Below are 20,866 nucleotides of genomic sequence, written 5' to 3' on the forward strand. Positions count from 1 at the left end.
CTTATAACACAGATCTATAAAGCTCAGAGAACGACCTCTAGGTAACCATATGAGTAAAATGCTCTCCAGATAGCTGGAGTCTTACAAATTTAGGCAAAGCATAACCAATTTAATATAATCCATTTCACACCTTCGGCAAGATTAAAATTAACCTCCATTCAACCAAAATTAAAGTATCAGAAACGGAGCAATTGCAGAGCATCTTTAACAAATCTCACAGACTTCAGGTCATTAAATACATCATTAGCTCCTTAACAAGCAGAACTATTGTAAACGTACCTTGATTGGCTATTCAGTGAGACATTTAATACCAGTACGTTCAACCACCCACAACTCCAAGATTAAGATATTGCACTGGATGGGGTAAATTGTAACTGTGGATCCATCTTTAAGATGCTTGTTGTAAAAGTAATCATATAATCTTAAAATGAAGTTATAAATTGCATGCATTGCATTCTTAAATCCACTTCCGAAAAATTAGGTCTGTTATCAAGGTAATATTTGTGTCCAAGACACAAAGTAATTACGAACCCACCCTACAACCCGCAACTACACACAAACACACACACACACACACATCAGCAAACAGATTTCTGTAATCAAAAGCAACCACTCCCTATAGAAATCTCGGTAGGAATCGGAGTCAGATCGGTCTTTTAACCACACTTCAGAGGCGTCCGCGTATATTATATTTCCGGGCATCGTTTTCTGCACCGTTTCAAAAGATTATAGAAATGGAAATCCTAAGCCTATTTATGCACCTATTGTAGAAATGACCCGAATCAATCATTTGGTTTCAAAGGGGGGGGGGGGACTGCAGTGTTCTGCTCCAACAAGAAAGCAAGCAATATCTTTGGCAATAAGATCCCTAACAGCCAACAAAAAAACATTTATAACTTCACGTGTGTGAAATGTATCGTGCCTGACAAGTACTTACCCAGCATTGAAGTGCTATTGACGCATTTCTGCTGTATTACGTTCGAAAGTCTTGGCTCTCCGCATAGTTAGGATTTGCTTGAAAAATCTGCTGAGGCTCCTCAAGTAAGCACCAGCTAGCTGAACCCGAGAACTGTAAAATGATGCATCACCTAACAGTCCAGCACACGTTCTCCAGATCCTACAGTCATTTATGCTCCTGTCATATGATGTAACTGAGTGTTTTTTTTCTCTCTCTCTACTATGCTCAGAGACAGAATTAATCAATGGCAGAGAAAATGATAGGCAGAAAGGAACTATGATCGTCCAGGTAAATAAAACATAAAGGTTTGAATTTTGATGGAAATTTCTATATTACTGGCGTTAAACTATTACATTAAAACAGAACAGACTATTGCAAATTATTCTGATTCTACAGTAAATGAAACAAACCTGGTCTGGTTGAAGGGAGGTGTAGGTGAAGCATGGAAAATTATGTGTTAATTCTTACTGTCACCATTTATCCCTAGCCTTCAGGAAAACTATATGTATTGTCAATCAGCTGGTTACAATACTTGAAAATTTAAGAAGACAACATTTGAATACTCTTGACAGAAAGAATATGGAATTCGTGATTTGTTCAAAGCTTTTTTTGTCAGAATAAAGTGAACATCAAGGTTTATTTCTTAGATCTTCATCAGGTCATTAAATAATGCACTGTCCAGTCCAATATGATTATTTTGGTTGTGTAGTAGAATTACCTAATCAGTCCCATTATTGATATTCTATAAATAATTTTATATTACATCTGCATACAAATCTTTGTTGAAAGATATTATTAAATCTACTTCAACTGCTCTTGCATTTCAGATCATAACAAATCATTTTAGAAGATGAAGGTTCCCACATTACATTTGGTTGTTTTGACAATTACCTCTGTTTATTGGAACTCAATATCTTATAGAGTTTTTGAAAAACTTTTTGGACATTCATTCTCACCCTGCTTCTAATAAAGATAAGAAGTCATTGTGCTTTTTAAACTTCCTTCCATATCTCAAAGTTCAAAGTTAACTGGAAATGTATTATCTAAGTACATATGTGTCACCATTTACAGCCCTGACATCTGTTTTGCTGGCATACTCAGAAAATCCAAGAAACATGATAGAATCAATAAAAGGCCACACCCAGTTGGATGGACAAAGAACTAATGTGTAAAAGACAACACACAGTGCCAATACAAAATTTTAAAAAAGCAATAATGTCAAGAACATGAGAAGATAAGTCTTTGGAAGTGAGCCCATAGGTTGTGGGAACAGTTCAGTGCCGGGGTGAGTGTAATTGAGTGAAGTTGTCCCCACTGGTTGAAGACCCTGATGGCAAAGGGGTACTAACTGTTCCCAAACCTGGTGGTGTGGGTCCTGAAGCTCTTCTACCTTCTTCCGGATGGCAGCAGCAAGAACAGAGCATGGCCTGGGAGGTGGGGATCCTTGATAGTGGAGGCTACTTTCCTGCGAAGGTGCTCCTCTGAATGGTGGGGAGGGATTTACACCTGTTCAAGTTGTACCATTTAGTCTTTTTCACCTCACCCCATTCTTCTAAGCGACCTTATTTCTTATTTTGTTTAACATTATCTGCCATCTCTTCCTTCTTCCTGAAACATGGCTTCCCTAGCACAGATAATACAGTTCTTGACTGCATCTCACCTATTTCCTGCAGCTCTGCTCTCATCCCTTCACCTCCTGAAGAGAGCAAGAACAGAATTTCCCGTTCCACTCCACCAGCCTCCCCCTTTAACGGATCACCTTGACAATTTCTGCCACCTTCAGCAGACACTTGTTCCTGTTCCCTTTCCCTTTCAGAATTACAAAGGAAGTTAACCCTTGGTGTGTCTCTGTCTCCACCAACCATTCCACATAATGCGGCATTTTCTCATGCAATCACGGGAGGTACAACATCTTCCCTTTCCTTCCTACCATCAAGGAACCCAGACCATCCCTTTAGGTGAAGCAGCAATTCAATTTTATTTTGTCTAATCCTCTGTACTGCAAGTGATGCTCACTTCAGTGCTGGGCAAACCAAAGGCAGACTGAGTAGCTGCCATGTGAAACACGTCTGTTTGATCCATAGGATTCAAGGTGAAGTGTTGCCTCACCTGGCAGTACTATTGTGGCCCTGAATAGAGGTGATGGAGGAGGTGTATGGGCAGATGTAGAGCACTTAGGCCCCCTTCACCTGTGAACCTGCTGGGGTCGTCTATTGTGTCCAGTGTTCCCGATGCAGCCTCCTCTACATTGGTGAGACCTGTCATAAATTAGGGGACCACTTCATCGAGCACCTCTGCTCCATTGGCCACAAGTAAAACTTCCCTGTGGCCAAACATTTTAATTCCCATTCCCATTCCTGCCCTGACATCTTGTGCCAAGATGGCGCCATCCACAGGGTGGAGGAATAACACCTTATATTCCATCTGTACCCTCCAACCTAATGGTATGAATATGGATTTCTCCGTCCAGTGATCAAAATTTCCTCCCCCACCTTCCTCTGTTCCCACTCTGACCTTTTACTTCTTCTCACCTGCTTATTACTTCTCCCTGTGTCCCCTCCACCTTCCTTTTCTCCTGTTGTTACTATCCTCTGAAATCAGATTCTTTCTTCTCCAGCCCTTGACCTTTCCCTTCCATTTGGCTTCACCTATCACCTTCCAGCTAGTCTCTTCCCCCTCCCCCTATATTTCAGTTCAGCCACTTGATGGTTCATTATTAGCAGAGTTCTGGAAGACTAGGTCTCTTCCTCCATGGGAGTAAAAACCTGCTCGACCAGCCATTCCATTGAAGGAGACTTGCTGGTGAGATGAAAGCAGACCCCCTTCCATTGTACAAATTATGCTCCCCAGGCTTCATGGAAGATGTTGCCTCAATGTTCCTCAGTTTTCTGGCTCAATCAGTCCGCCAAGCTACCCACTGTGCTTTCTCCCTCCCCCCCATCTTTTCCTGATTATTTCCCCCGCAACTGATTTTAAGGCACAGTTAACATGCCTCTTCCCCTTCTGCTGTCAGTAGAAGCAGTTTTGCTGGGCTTGGTAACTAAGCCACACATGAAGGCCAGGAGCTGGTCTTGGTTGTCAGAGGCTACTTGAGGTGTATGCCATTGGGACCTTATGATGGTCAGTAGTGCTAATATTTACTGACCTCCAACTTCCCAGTTGCAGATTGGCTGCCTTGTGTTTATGGCCTACCAACTGATGGTACAGTAAATCTTTAAGCTGGTAGAGACCCATCTCAACAACTTCCTTTCAGACAGTGTTCCAATAAACAAAGGTTCAATGATTTAAAAGATGTTTCCTTGGCTTTGCAGAGAAAGCAAAGATGAGATATGTTCCAAGAACTTTGCAATTACAGACTGCCTTTCTGCTAAGTGAGATTGTTCCACCCTATCTGATTAAAGCAAAGAACCTGTCCAATAAGATCCCTTGTGTTATACTGTATGGCTCTATCGCTAGTCTCCAATGATGAAAATGCATACATGTTCCTGGCTGAACCTTCATTATGGTGGAATGCAGCTCTGTAAATGCAATCAAGCAGTGATGGGAGATAAGGGGCAGCCCACATATCCGAATAAGGCCCTAGTTAATATTCTGACATTGACTGACATTTTTGGTGCATCAAATCAAACTTGAGACATCTCATCACACTTCCAGCCAGGCATATCCAGCCCTGAACAGTCCCCAGGTTAATGAAAATCAAAAAGAAACCTGAAATAAAAACAGAAAATGCTGAAAAGTATTCTGGATGTTAAGTAGCATCTGTGAAATAGAAACAGTACCGGGAGGGAGAGAAAACAAGGTGGTCTTAAATTGCAGAGAGGGTGGAAAAGGGACGGATTGGACAATGGGAATATCCCTGATAGGGTGTGGGTAGAGCGATGAGTTGTTGATGAAGCCATCTAGTTGATTAATTAACGAGGATAATTAAAGAGACAAGAAGGCATATGAAACTTGTGAATTGCTAATTTTGGAGGTGTAGGAAATGTCCAGCAAATCAGGTAATATCAGTAGAGTGTCATGGTCCGGATCGGGGTCCCTCTAAATTTACCTTGTTTATATTATGATCCGGACCATTGATTCCTTATTTTCCCGTGTCCCTCAACTTTGGTGATTAGAGGCAATTAACACTTGGCTGAACTGGTAGTTTATAGTCTCCGGCTTTCAGCCGTTCGGCGCGGGAGCATCTGCAAAGTCATCAAAGGTACGGTATGCAGATGTCATCTGGACGGAGCAAGCCTAGTCTCTGCCGAAGCGTGTGCCGGTAATTCGCCCTCCCTCACCGGAGCAACCCTGTCCAGTTACCTCGCCGAAGCAAGCCTGCAAAGTTTCCTCACCGAGGTCGGTTCGTCAGTTAACCTGCAGGAGGGAATCAAGAACCGCTGTCTACTGTTCCCAGGCCGAGTCGAGAGCTCGCCACTACCCGGAGGTTCCAAGTACCACGTCCTGGCTCTGGCAGCATTCTAGCACCAAGTCAAGTCCTGGTCCTGGCAGCATTCTAGCACGAAGTCAAGTCCTGGCCCTGGCGGCTTCCCAGTTCTGAGTCAAGTCCTGGCCCTGGCGGTCTGTGATTCCTGTCCTACCCCCTTGTCTGAATTCCTTCTCTGCCCCTCTCACCTCTAGCCCTCGTCTGCAGCTCCCGCCTGCACTTCGGTCTAGTTCCATCGCCAGAGCTAGATAGGTACTGTCTGGTGTGCTTTCGTGTTGGTCTTGTCTTGTCCTCGCCTCCGTGGGGTAAGTCAGGCCGTCTTACCGTTGCCCCACGGGGAGTCATGTCTTGTCTTGTCCGCGCCTCCGTGAGGTAAGTCAGGCCATCTTGCCATTGCCCCACGGGGAGTCATGTCTTGTCTCGTCTTGTCCTCGTCTCCGTGAGGTAAGTCAGACCATCTTGCCGTTGCCCCGCGGAGAGTCATGAGTCCCGGCCCTATGTCTTGTACCCAAGGAGGAGTCCCGGCTCACTGTTCTGTGTGTGAGTCCTGGCCCTATGTCCTATATCCAAGGAGGGGTCCCAACTCTGTGTTCTGTGTATGTGTCTATGGTTCCATGTACCCGCTCTCCCGAGACCGAGGCTCTGTTTTCCATGTTCCTCCTCTCCCTAGCACATGTCATGTCCATGCCTGGTTCTGGGGTCTGAGCCCGAGGCAAGACCCAGATACTGGGTCCTTGCCCAGTCTCAGGCTCGGAGTCCATACCCTAGCCTCTTCATATCTCCTCTAGTTCTGGGAGCCAATTCCGAGTCCAAGCCCAGACCCTTGGTCCCAGCCTAGTCATAGTCCTGAGTCCTTGTATGATACAGCTATGATACAGAGAAAGTAACCAGAATCGTTGAATTAGTTATTGAGTCTAGTCACAGAGTGGGTAGACTACTGTTCTTCACTGGACACCCCAATACCCATTTGAGGCCAGACAGTTATTTTTTGAGAAAGCATTGCTGTCTTTGACATGAATCTAGAAACTATGTACATTCCAGGCTACAGAAATGCAGCATTTGCCTATTCAGCCTCAAGAGCATTCCAGAGGCACTCTCGAGACTAAAAGTCCTGTCCCCCTTGAGGAGATCGTGTTTTCTCCTCCAACCACGGGATGTTCTCACCAGAGTCCCATGTTGGACTTCTTGCAATTGGGACCCAGCCCATTCAGAGCAGCTGTTCGCTGGGTGCGATCACCACGGATTTATACTCCACCAGCCGGGAAAGAGGCCAGCTGTCCACCAGAGTGGTACCATGCCATTTTGCTAGAATTTCTAAATTTTCTGAAATGCTAGCAGATCGAAGAGATATGAAAGGTGGTTAAGTAGATAATTAATTGTACTTTTAGTTTCAGTTTGAGTAAATTTTGATTTTTGACTCTGTTGAAAGATCTTATATTCATTGTCTTGATCTTAACTGAAGAATGTATATAGCCAGTGTTGAATGGATTTGCCACAGGGAAAGTGGAATGCATTGTGATGTACGGACATGTATATCTACAGCAGAAGGTTAATTTGACACAACATGGGAAGAGATGACAAATCGTAAAGGCGCAGGTGTTAAATAATTGACAAACACCTCAAGAAAAGCAGCCATCTGTTCCACCGACAGCTAATGAGAGGTCCACTGAAGCATCGTGATGTTCGTGCAGATCAACAGCCTGCTTGTGCTGCAAACAGGCTTACTGTCGGTTCATTGTAGACACAGGCTGTGCCTACATGGGGAGAGAATCCTGCTCCATCACCTTTGAGGCCGTAGCTGACATACGAGCAAGAAAACTTCCAGCATGAAACACACGAAGTACTGGAGGAACTCAATGGGTCAGACTGCATCTGAGGAGGAGAATGAACAGTCTGAGTTTCTGGTCCAGATCCTTTATCAGGACTCTTGCATATCACTTAGAAAGCTGTAACAAAAAGTCTAGGATCAGGGCTTAAGTTCTCAGCATTGTATGTGAGTCTAAAGAGAAAATGCCCTGATGCAGGATTTTGTCCTGAAATATTAACTATTCCTTATCTCCTGCAGATTCTACTGGATGCACTGTGTACCTACAGTGGATTGTTTGTAGCCCCAGATTCCAGTGTAACCATGATGATTGCTGTTGTAGGAATGCATTGTTTTCAGCTGCAGGAATTTACTCATAAGCAAATTTTACACAGAGAACTGAATAATCTTAGCAACCATCTCCAGTACCAGCAAAACCTGCCAGCAACATTGGCCTCTCACACTTGAAAGCAGCAAAAACACTTACGCACTGTTACTATCAAAGCTGGAGCTTGCCATTACATTCACAGTCAGAGAGTCTAGGCCCATGTTTACATCCCATAAGCAGGGTCTTCTGCAGTCTTAAGGGGAAGCCCATGGAGATGAAGCCAGTGTCTTTGGATATCCTGGGACACCAGTGTTGTTACACATCCATAGGCTATGCTATCCTTACAGCCTTCTCCTCAAGTACAGCTCAGGCACTCCAAAGCCATTCTTACACAATGAGATTCCTCCTTTAGACACTAATCTGAAGAGCGCCAAGCCCTTTCCTCCTTCCCCATAGCTAACCGAGGGCACAACTACACACTATTAGTTGCAAACTAACAAGAGAATTTCAATATAGCTTTGCATCTCAGAAACTAGCCTTGACCTTAAATAGTCCCGTGCAGTCAATGAGGTAAAGTCTGCACCCAATGAAACAAATAGCATTTATCCATTATTTCTCAACAAGGCATTCAATCTGGATAAGAACTAGCTGTGCCATTGCATCATAACTCATCACAACAGACAAAGGATCTGTAAATGTAGCTGACTACAAAGGTTTTTAAGTGGGCAATTGATTAGCATTTGGAAAGTTGTTGAACAGAAGGAGCTGCATGCCATCAAGTACTTGTTTCAGGAGATGAATTATATAATTGGCAAGTGGAATGTGTCCAAACTGATTCATAAAATAGCCATTGCACAGGAGTCCATAGAGCTCGGAATCACATAAACTACAGTATTAGATTGTGCATTCTTATATTTATCAGTTGGCATAGCTGACATATTGGTGCAGATCTTCCATACTGAATAATGTTAACCTAATACCAATTGCCTGTTCTCTAGGTAATCTCCGACTGATCCAGGCAAGGCTGCAAATGGTTCACTACAGGGCTGGATCTACACTTCCATAAAGAATGGCCTGAGTGCTTGTTCACTGTAAGCTGTAACTAGGCTTTCTGCTGAAAGCTCAGCTAAATTTCAGAGCACCCAGACTGCAATCAAGTGGTTCATCTCCATCTGTATAAACATAAGAGTAACAGCATTTTGAGATTTCAAAGCATTAATTTTATAGTCAATCAAAGCAAAGGAAGCTGTGTCAAAAGAAGCCCTGACTGACTGCCAAAATCTGAGAGAGCACAGATGCTACATAGGATAGCAGAAGCACTAATGCAAATGTGGTTGTTGCCTACTGAGTGCCAGTTACGGAGCGGAGATTTATTTTAACTGTTTTTGCTGCACTCCTCCATCTAAAACTCTGTTGCAGTCTCTGCTTCCTCATGCAGTTTCCACTGCTGGGTTCAACCATAATGGGTCTGCACATAGCAGTGCTGGTCATCCTCTCTGCTATCCTCCAGATGGCCCGCTCATCTCAGCTCTATTCGTAGTTGACTTTTCACATAAGCCCTACTTCCCTCTGGCCTCTAGGAGGTCTGGAAGCTCAGGAGGTCATTTTCAGTTTTCAGTTTTCATTTTCAGTTGCACAAGACAAATAACATAAGCATTTGTACAGAGAAGTTGCCCAGCAAAAACGTCCTTGTTTCATAAATAGAACTCTAAGCAATGGCCAGTCAGCAGCAAAGATAGCAGATCAGAGGATGCTCTGCTGGATCAAACCAGGACCATGACATGATCCAGGATTTCCATGTGGATATGTGGATTCTTCCCAAAAGAGAAGCATGAGACAAGACTGCAGTGGGAGATCCCCCCTCTTCATTTCCAGTGTCTCACTTGATGTCAGATAAAAACTTCAATTCAGTCAGTGAGATCATTAGTACCTTTACATAATTTTGCATAGATTTGTGGAAGGGTGGGTTAGTACGTTTACAGATGGCTCAAAGGGTGTTGGTATTTTCAGTGGTGTAGGAGGTTATTATAGGTTACAAAAGGACATTGATAGGATGAAGAGCTGGGCTGAGAAACAGCAGATGATATACAGTGTGGAATAGTGTGACGTGATGCACTTTGGGAAGTCATATTTGAAGGATGAATGCAGGGTTACTGGCAGGATCCTTAGCAGTGTGAAGGAACAGGGGAATCTTGAGGTCCACATGCATAGATCCCTCAGATTTGCCACGCAAGTTGATAGGGTGGTTAAAAAGACGCATGGTGTGTTGGCCTATACTAGTTGGGGGATTGTGTCCAAGAGCTGTGAGGTTACAGCTCTTTAAAACCCTGATTACACCACACTTAGAGTCCTGCCGAAGGGTTTCGGCCTGAAATATCAACTGTACTTCTTTTCCATAGATGCTACCTGGCCTGCTGAGTTCCTCCAGCATTTTGTGTGTGTTGCTCAGATTTCCAGCATCTGCAAGTTTTCTCTCGTTTGGAATATTGAGGTTCGTTCTGGTTGCCTTATTATGGGAAGGATGTGGAAGCTTTAGAGAGGGAGCAGAGGAATGCTAGCTGAACTAGAGAGCATGTCTTTTGAGGAATGGTTTAGTGAGCTAGAGTGAATGAGGATGAGATATGACTTGATAGAGGTATATAAGATAATAAGAGAAATAGATAGAGTGGATAACCAGTTATTTTTTCCCCAGAGTGGAAAGGGTTAATATGAATGGGCATAATTTTAAGGTGATTGGAGGAATGTATAGTTGGGATGCAGGAGGTAGTTTTGTTTCACACAGAGAGTGGTGGGGGTGTGGAATGTGCTGCTAGGATTGGTGGTAGAAGGCAGACTGGATTGCGGAGAACTGGCATTGACTCAGTTAGCAGAATGTCCTCCCTCTATGTCACAGACATTCATGAGCAACTATGGAACTTAATTTGAATGAGAAAACCTGCAGACTGAAACTGGAGCAGTGACTTAAGAAACAAAACATCTCAGAAGCCTATAAGCTACAATGCTATTTAAACCATGAAACACCATTTAATGAAGTTCTTTCCTGCTTAAACACAAGTTCTAGTGAAGAGTAAGTAAAGATGATTCACTTTCCAGTTTTTTAAAGGAATTATTAATTAACGTCTACCTCCTGCTGATTCAAAATGCAACATAGAAAGAAACTTTCTAACTGATTCCAGATGATTAAGCCAATAATTTAAACATTGCTTTGGGCTATCTATCAGTTGCTTTCACAGTTGCTGGCAAAATACTTTCATATGATTAGTGTAATTTTGTTCATCATAATTACTTTCTGCAAGTGTCATTATTTACAATTACCTTCATTATTTTGCCTATTATTACATGCTTTGCTTCTGGAATTTTATATGACTTTGTTCTGCCTAATGAATTTCTGATTTGGTGTACGCAAGTGAAAGAGTGTTTACCAGGACTGAATCAAATTAAGGACTTAAATGCTATAAGTGTGAAGTGAAATCTCCAGCACTTTATGTGCATTTACATGTGAACATACAGTTGTATTTCACCTCCACCATAAGAAATTATTTAATCAGTTTTGTATTAATAATACTTGTCCTCAGCATTTCCTTTGGGTGCTTTGGATCAATGATCTACCAAACATTTCACTGCATCAATGACAAGAAAATGTTGCCAATATGCCTACCCTCACAAAAAACAATTGTGTGAAATAATAGGATAGATGAATACCTGATAGATGTTGCTGATCAGTACTTCTCCTACATTGCCCTGATGTTTATACAATGATTAATGTTACACCTCTACTCTCTCCCAATTTTTTAAAATCTTTTAAGAAGCAATTTAAATTTCTGAAGATTTCCCTTTTTGTCTCACTGGTTACATGTCAAAGTACTCATCTATCATGCAATAAGCAAAGTCAGGTTTGCCATGTACAAATTGGATACATTTCTCTTATTTGTGAATTAACTAATGCATGATAATTGCACTGTTTACACCTACTGTTAATTTAGAAACAGATGATCCAAGTTTCAAAAACAGCAAACTGAGACACCCAAAGGAACTAACCTATTCTCTCCTGGTTCTGATGCATGGTTACCATAATATTTTGCAACTCCAGAAACTAATCAAATGAAAAACACAGGAGCCTGGGATTGTGTCCACTGGGTTTGTTTAGTGAGGCATGCCAATATGACATTGGTGTCATGATGACGTATGCCATTCATGTACTTTTTAAATATAACCCAAAATAAATTATGTAAGCAAACAAAGAATGCTTAATTAAACAATATATTTACAATATTACTCAACTATTAAGTACATTAGACTCCTTCCTGCTTAGCTATAAACCCCACTCAGTAGAGAATGCATCACAACGCAAATATGTAATGTATTTCTCTATTATATAGTCTATTAATTCTGCACAGTACGGTACCTGTATACAGATAGGGTGACAAAGGCTAACACTTTTTTTACAGTTCACGGTACAGTATTTGTCAATGTGGAGCGGAGAGTGAGTTTGTAAGTTTGGTGGGAGCAAAAGATGTTGGGAATAGTGAGGACTGGAGTGCCACAGGAGGGGTGTGGGACAGATGGCAGAGAAGGAGTGCCAGGGGTAGGGGATGGCAGTGGGTAGTGCGGGGCAGACACTCCAGGCCCTGAGATACCAGGCAAAGTCATTTGATTCTGAACAATTGGTTTACTGATCATTGCAAAATGTCTCTCTGGTGCTTCCAGCTCCCTTCCCCTTTTCCCAACAATGTTTCCCCTCTCCCTGCCCCCTTTCCAATCTCAATCCACATTAGAGACCCATATCAGAATTGGGTTTATCATCATGCACATCTGTCATGAAATTTGTTGTTTTTTTTGCGGCATATAATGATTACAGTGCTGTACAAAAGTTTTTAGGCACCTTAGCTGTATATATGTGCCTAAGAATACTATATAATACAGCTACTACATAGACATCCACAGCATAGTAAATTTAAAATTGTCCCATTCTCCCATTCAGGCCTAAAGACTTGTGGTTGTGAAACAGCCTCAGGTTCTGGTGCCTCCTCTATAGTGGTTGTAGGAGTTGACCCTGGAACTGCAGGAAGTGGTTCTGACAGCTTTGGACACCTTACTTCTCTAACAATTGACTCTGTTCTCCTCAACTGATCGAAATGTTATCTCCAGATGACATCAGATGTAATCTTCACAATGAAAAACACAGTGATTGCTCCAGTTCTGTCCTTAATCTTTCCAAGTATGCACTTTTGATTATCTCTGCAGTCTCTTGCCAGGGCTGCTTATCCAGGAGTAAAACAAAGAACATCCTTGTTGGAGGAGCTCTCAATTTAGTTAGTCTCAGCTCTTTGCCTTGCATACTCCTTTTAAGATTGGGTTTGAGGTGATCTAAACATGACTGCAAGGTACCCTGTAGCTGGTGAGTTATTGGGTGTGGAGTATGCTGCATTGCAATATGCAAGGAAGAAATTGGAAAGCTTCTGGTTAGTGTTAGTATAGTGTGTTCTGCTGACATTGCTCACAGTGCGTTCCATAAACTCTGAACAAACCTTTCTGGCAGCCATTTGTAATTGGGTGGTAGAATGTAGATATAATATGTCTTCTTCCATTCATTTTCAGGAATGACTGAAACTATTCTGCAGAGGTACTTAGTGAATACTTCAGTATTCACTATGGAAAAGGATCTTGGTGATTGCAGTGCTGATTTGCAGCAGACTGAAAAGCTTGAGCATAATATTAAGAAAGAGGATGTGCTGGAGCTTTTGGAAAGCATCAAGTTGGATAAGTCACCGGGACCAGACGGGATGTACCCCAGGCTACTGTGGGAGGTGAGGGAGGAGATTGCTGAGCCTCTGGCAATGATCTTTGAATCATCATAGTCATACTTTATTGATCCCGGGGGAAATTGGTTTTCGTTACAGTTGCATCATAAATAATTAAATAGTAATAAAACTACTAATAATTAAATAGCAATATGTAAATTATGCCAGGAGATAAGTCCAGGACCAGCCTATTGGCTCAGGGTGTCTGACCCTCCAAAGGAGGAGTTGTAAAGTTTGATGGCCACAGGCAGGAGTGACTTCCTATGACGCTCTGTGTTGCATCTCGGTGGAATGAGTCTCTGGCTGAATGTACTCCTGTGCCCAACCAGTCCATTATGTAGTGGATGGGAGACGTTGTCCAAGATGGAATGCAACTTGGACAGCATCCACTTTTCAGACACCACCGTCAGAGAGTCCAGTTCCATCCCCACAACATCACTGGCCTTACAAATGAGTTTGTTGATTCTGTTGGTGTCTGCTACGCTCAGCCTGCTGCCCCAGAACACAACAGCAAACATGATTGCACTGGCCACCACAGACTCGTAGAACATCCTCAGCATCATCCAACAGATGTTAAAGGACCTCAGTCTCCTCAGGAAATAGAGACGGCTCTGACCCTTCTTGTAGACAGCCTCAGTGTTCTTTGACCAGCCCAGTTTATTGTCAATGGGGACAGGAGAGGTTCCGGAAGATTGGAGGGTTGTGGATGTTGTTCCTTTATTCCAGAAATGGAGTAGAGTTAGCCCAGGATATTATAGGCCAATGAGTCTTACTTCAGTGGTTGATAAGTTGATGAAGATCCTGAGAGGCAAGATTTATGAACATTTAAAGACATATAATATGATTAGGAATAGTCAGCATGGCTTTGTCAAGTGCAGGTCGTGCCTTACGAGCCTGATTGAATTTTTTGAGGATGTGACTAAACACATTGATGAAGGAAGAGCAGTAGATGTAGTGTATATGGATTTCAGCAAGGCATTTTATAAGGTACCCCATGCAAGGCTTAATGAGAAAGTAAGGAGGCATGGGATCCAAGGGAACATTACTTTGTGGATCCAGTACTGGCTTGCCCACACAAGGCAAAGGGTGGTTGTAGATGGGTCATATTCTGCATGGAGGTTGGTGACCAGTGGTGTGCCTCAAGGATCTGTTCTGGGACCCGTACTCTTCGTGATTTTTATAAATGGCCTGGATGAGGAAGTGGAGGGATGGGTTAGTAAGTTTGCTGATAACACAAAGGTTGGAAGTGTTGCGGATAGTGTGGAGGGCTGTCAGAGGTTACAGCAGGACATTTATAGGATGCAAGAGTGGGCTGAGAAGTGGCAGATGGAGTTCAACCCAGATAAGTGTGAAGTGGTTCATTTTGCTAGGTCAAATATGATGGCAGGATATAGTATTAATGGTAAGACTCTTGGCAGTGTGGAGGATCAGAGGAATCTTGGGGTCCGAGTCCATAGGACACTCATAGTAGGTTGACTCTGTGTTTAAGAAGGCATACGGTGCATTGGCCTTCAATAATCAGGGAATTGAATTTAGGAGCCGAGAGGTAATGTTGCAGCTTTTTAGGACCCTGGTCAGACCCCATTTGGAGTACTGTGCTCAGTTCTGGTCGTCTCACTACAGGAAAGGATGTGGAAACCATAGAAAGGGTGCAGAGGAGATTTACAAGGATGTTGCCTGGATTGGGAACATGCCTTATGAGAATAGGTTGAGTGAAATCGACCTTTTCTTCTTGGAGCGATGGAGGATGAGAAGTGACCTGATAGAGGTGTATAAGATGACGAGAAACATTGATTGTGTGGATAGTCAGAGGCTTTTTCCCAGGACTGGAATTGTTGCCAGAGGAGGACACAGGTTTAAGGTGCTGGGGAGTAGGAACAGAGGTGATGTCAGGGTTAAGTTTTTTACACAGAGATTGGTGAGTGCATGGAATGGGCTGCCGGCAACGGTGGTGGAGGCGGATACAATAGGGTCTTTTAAGAGACTTTTGGATAGGTATATGGAGCTTAGAAAAATAGAAGGCTATGGGTAAGCCTAGTAATTTCTAAGGTAGGGACATGTTTGGCACAACTTTGTGGGCCGAAGGGCCGGCATTGTGCTGTAGGTTTTCTATGTTTTCTAAGCTGTGATCCATTATTACTGACTAAGTGTTCTGGAACACCAATACTTGAGAAGAGACTTCTCAACATATCAAATGTGTGCGAGGCTGTAGTGAAGGCTATTAGGAACATTTCTGGCCATATTGTAGCTTCATTCAGGACTACCAAGAAACTTGTGACCATAGGTGGTTTGGTAAAATCCACATGAATCCTCTGCTAGGGCAAAACCAGCCATTCCCGAGGATGGAGAGATGCTGTTCTTGGCATCTTCTGGAAATGTTGACATCCCAAACGGTGCATAGCAAGTTGCTTGATCTGCTGATCTATCGTAGGCCTTCAGACAAAGCTTCGAACCATTGCTTCATTTTGACCACACCTAGATGACCAGTATGTTGTTCCTCCATCACATTAGCTCTCAGGTCAGACAGTACAATAACTCTCAGTCCCCATATAAGGCAAGCCCCATCAAGGGCAAGTTCATCCCAGTGCTGGTTGAAATGGGCTAACTGGAATTTCTGCAGCACATTCCAGCCATTTTGGGTGTCCATCTACACCTGAGACAGTGTCTTTTCTGGTAGGATCATCTCTGCAGTACTAGGGATACTTTCAATTTACATTAGGGAGAATACGTCAAGAGAAGAGTCCTCTTACGTAAATTTTTCAGGTACTTCCTTTCCCAAGGGTAAACAGGACAGTCAATCAGCATTTACGTGATTAGTTGTCCTCTTGAATTCAATTTCGTACTTGATTCCTCCAAGACACAGAGCCCATCTCTGACACGTGCTGTTGCTGTTAGTGGAACACCCTTCTGTGAATTGAAAATGGCCACTCATGGTTGATGATCAGTAATAAGGGTAAACTTTCTCCCGTACAGGTACTGGTTAAAATGTTTTACAGTCCACACCAGACTCAAGGTCTCTCTGTCAATCTGTACGTAATTTTTCTCTGCACCAGTAAGGGAACGTGGTACAAAAGCTATGGGACATTCACTTCCGACACTTACAGTATAACATGTGACATGACTACACCTACAACATGGTGAGATGTCACAGACAAGCTTTACTGGACGATGTGGATCTTGATGCATGAGGACAGTTACTGATGTCATCATTTCCTTGACCTTTTGGAAATTCACTTCACACTGCTTTGTTCATTGCCATTTCTTCCTGATTTGTAGTCTTGAGTTCAATTTGTGGAGCAGAGTAGCCAAGTTTTGCAGGAAACAATATAGTAATTGACAAATCCTAAAAAGGACCACACCGTGACACATCATTTGGCTTTGGGACATCCACCACTGCTTGAATTTTCTCAGCACACTTGTGTAAATCTTGTGCATCAATGGTATGAACACAGTAAGTGATGTTTATTTTAAAGAATTCACACTTGTATTGTGTTCTGAGCCCATAATCTTCTAATCTTTTCAACAATGTCCTGAGATTTTGGAGATGTTCCTTTTCATCCATACCAGTAACAATGACATCATCCAGGTAACACAGAGTGCCTGCGAAGCAGCACCTGGTCTGTGACTTCCTGCCAGAATACAGGTGCTTTTTAAAAGTAAGCTTATTATAGCAATAAAGCCCTTTGTGAGTTTTATGATGAATAACATTTTGGACTCTTCTTCCATTTTCATCTGTAGGTAGGCCTCAACTAAATCCACTTTGCTAAAATGTTTTCTTTCAGAAAGGTTTGCGAAGATATTCTTTACCCTGGGCAGAAGGTGATGATCTATTTTCAGTACTGGGTTGAGGGGTCCTTGAAATCACTACAGATCCAAACAGACCTATCTTTCTTGGCTACTAGGACCACTGACATTGGCCATGGGCTCCACTCAACCTTGGAAAGAATTCTTTCAGCTTCTATGTGACCTAGCTCATGGTCTACTTCATCATAGATGGTATAAGGAACTGGACAGGCTTTGTAAAACTTGGCGTGGCATTTCCCTTTAACACTGTTTTGCCCTTGATATGTCTGAGTATTCCATTGCTATCCTTGTACACTGCTGTGGCATCATCCAGTACCTTTCTTAATCTGCTTTTAGTTGAGTCCATTGTAGGGATGTGGCATGCAAATGGAGGATGGATCTCCAATCAAGTTTTAGTTTCTTAGTCAATCACATCCGCACAATGTTAGATCTCCTGTTTTTACCACATACAAGCCCAATGAGGCTGTTACGTTTCACTGTTACAAATGTCATTCTCTTTTCTCCAGAATTCAGTTCAGTATTTTTGAAATGCCATTGAAACTCATTTTGTAGAAGAATTAAAACAGCTGAGCCAATATCCAATTCTGTCTTAATTAATTTGCCACTGACTACTTGTGTAAGCCATATTGCTTGTCTTTTGTTAGTTTTCATGTGGTAAATCCCAAGGCTACCCAGAACTGTGTCACTCCTATCATTATCAGATATTTAATCAACAGCATGCAGGTTAGTGCTCTCTCTGAAAATGGAACTTGACTTTTTATCTTTTTCTCTTCCCTGTGCAGTCCCTTTATTTTTGGCTGCTTGGCATACTCTTTGTACATGCCCTATGTTGTGGCATTTTCTGCAAGTTTCACATTTAAATCTGCATTTGTCTGGTACATATGAGGCCCTGCTATAAAGATAACACAATTTGTTCAGCTAGACATGTTTCTATTAAAACATTGCAATTTTATTCACACTTGCTTTTGTCTCTGACTGCAACTCAATTGTGTCTCTATCTACTATTTCCATTGATACACGTCTTTCAAATGCTCTTTTAACTGTGAGCTATGCGTCAGTTAGGAGCTGTTTTTGAATGCTTTCTTGTCAGATTCCACAAACTAAATGATCTCTCAGTACATTATTAAGCCCATCACTAAACTGACAATGCATGGGCAATTCCTTTAATTCAGCCATGTATCCTTTTGATTCTGTTATGAAACCTAAAACATTCTGCAATGAAAAATGGTTTTGATTCTAAATGTTCCTACATTATGTTGATGATGTCAGCAAACCTCATTTCGATTGGTTTGGTTGGAGCAGTCAAACTTCTAAGTAAAGTGTATGCATTTCCACCTATTACGCTCAGCAGCACTAGCACTTGTTTCTCATTGGCTGTTTCACTTGCTTCAATATACTGTTCCATTTATTCAGTACATATCATTCGGTTATCTGCTGTGCCATCAAATGTGTCTATCTTTCTATTGGAGCCAGCCATTTCTGCTTTTTGTTTATTAGTCATATTATCACCTTGCATTCACTGTTTATGAACTTATGAACTTAGTTCATTTTCTGCCTTTTTACAAAAATTTGAATGGCTGCACTTCTTTAAAAACTCAAACGTTTCTCTCCAAAGAAAAAAAACATGCTGCAGTTCAACAACTAGGTAGACATCTTGGGTTCATTTTAAAACTTCCTTGTCACTACTATTATCTTCTGTAACTTCAGAAACTAATTGATAGACAACCATAAGAGCCCGGGATAGTGTCTATTTAGTTTCTTTAGTGAGCTGCTAAAATATGATGAATGCCATTCACGTACTTCTTACATATAGCCCATAATGAACTATGTAAACAAACAATGAAGGCTTAATTAAACAATATATTTACAATATTATTCAAATATTACTGAAATATTAAATACACTACTGTTTCAATTTATATTACTCTGCAAATATATTTCTATTTTGTATTCTTTGTTGTTCCATGGCATTCTATTCCCTGGAAAAACAAGACATACCATGCATCACATTTCTCAGCTTGTCTTTCATTTCTGAATAACTTGAATCAATGAAGAGGTCTCACAGCCAATAACTTGGTGTATGGTTGAAATTTTACACATTTATTTTCATACTTTTGCCTAATTTGTCAGTGTGTGAGCATTGATTTCCCAATAGATTTACAGTAACAATTCCACTATTTCAATTAAAAAACACATCCAAATTAATGTGATGGTATAAGCTAACATAATATTAAGACAGATGAAAGGTAAGTAAGGGCCTTGGCCCAAAACATTCACTGTTTATTTTTTTCATAGATGTTGTCTGACCTGCTGAGTTCCCCCAGCATTTTATGTGGATTTCCTGCATCTGTAGACCTCCTCATGTTTATGAGAGGTTATCAATGGCCTGATCAAAGAGATAGGGTTTCAGAAGCATCTGAAAATAGTAATGAAAGGTGGAAATATTTAGATTCAAGGTCTAGAGAGCTACGGGTAAAAAAATCAGTGATGGAGAACAAGATGAGGGAACAAAATTGACCTGACTGACTAAGGCTGTCTTGAGAGCTCCAAAACAACATCAGCTGGTATATGTGTACCTTCCTGTGAAGTAATGCATAAGGACACAGTGTGTGCACAGCTAACTCTTTCTACACTACCCCCGCCCCCTGTCCCGAGGTATGAGGTGCATGTTGCATCCTATGGTCTGACAATCAATGCAGTCACCTTGGGCTCAGCATTCTAGCTTTTACCCCCACCAGTTCTTATGCAGATCACCCATTTGGCAGCAGGAAGGCCACTCCCCCACTGCCAGCCATGCTGTTTCAAGGATCACTTACATGTTAATTGATGGCTGATATCTATTCCCCATTCAGAAACTCCAAATACAAAAAAAATTCTGTATAGTTATGACACTTACATCACACAAATAGGACGCTTGAAACAAAGTGAGAACTTTTTAGGTCACAATCGAAGCAAAATCCTCATCTACTAGTTATATTACTTTTTTATAGTGCATTAACACAAACCTTATACCTCATGTGCTGAACTGATTCTGCTACAATTTACCATCATGTCCAATTACAAAGTTAATATTTTAAGGGCATAGAGGTTATCATAATGCTATTAGAGTGCCAGTAATCCGAGTTCAATTCCCATTAGGAGTTTGTGCGTTCTCCCTGTATCTGCGTGGGTTTCCTCTGGATGCTCCAGTTCCTCTTATGTCCAAATGATGTATGGGTTAGTAGGTTAGTTGGTCACGTGGGAGTAATTGTGCAGTGTAGGCTCATTAGACCAGAGGGACTTGTTACCATGCCATGTCTCAAAATGAAAATAAAATTCAGCTTATTGATTCGATGGAAAAAGAGGACACATCATTTGATGAGCAAAGCAAATAAATCGTCTTCCTTGTGTCTGGTATGCAAAGTCAACTTCAAAAAGAATTTAGTCTTTCACAACTCTATCATGTTTCATAATTCCATTATGCTTCTGTTAGGAATTCTGCTGGGTTCTGTGATTGCTTCCTGTCTTCCCTTGAAAAATTTGATTACATTCTTGAAAGCAGTGCTCAGAATTTAGTAATGTTAAATTTACTTATTTGCAGATCCCCATGCCAAGAATGATTAAATGGGACACATGTTGTTTCCACAGAAGCTACATGACAGTCTGCTAATTTGCAGCGTGCCTGTCCAGTGACACATCAGATTACAGTTCACTTTGAAATTATCAAAGCTGGGAAGACTGGGTCCAAATTGCACTGTTGTTTGCA

General features: G+C 41.8%; 1 protein-coding gene across 6 annotated transcripts in view; it reads right to left on the reverse strand.

Annotated features, from left to right (window-relative positions):
- LOC140196016 (E3 ubiquitin-protein ligase MARCHF1-like) overlaps positions 1-1,051 on the reverse strand; it is a 606,033-nt gene extending 604,982 nt beyond the window's left edge. For all 6 annotated transcript variants that reach the window (XM_072254716.1, XM_072254709.1, XM_072254707.1 and 3 more), the window contains exon 1: positions 938-1,051. The gene's annotated coding sequence lies outside the window, so the exon portion shown is untranslated. The remainder of the gene's footprint in view (positions 1-937) is intronic.
- Between the last annotated feature and the right edge of the window lie 19,815 nt (positions 1,052-20,866).

Source organism: Mobula birostris, chromosome 4 (assembly GCF_030028105.1).
Source record: "Mobula birostris isolate sMobBir1 chromosome 4, sMobBir1.hap1, whole genome shotgun sequence".
NCBI classification, from domain to species: Eukaryota; Metazoa; Chordata; class Chondrichthyes; order Myliobatiformes; family Myliobatidae; genus Mobula; species Mobula birostris.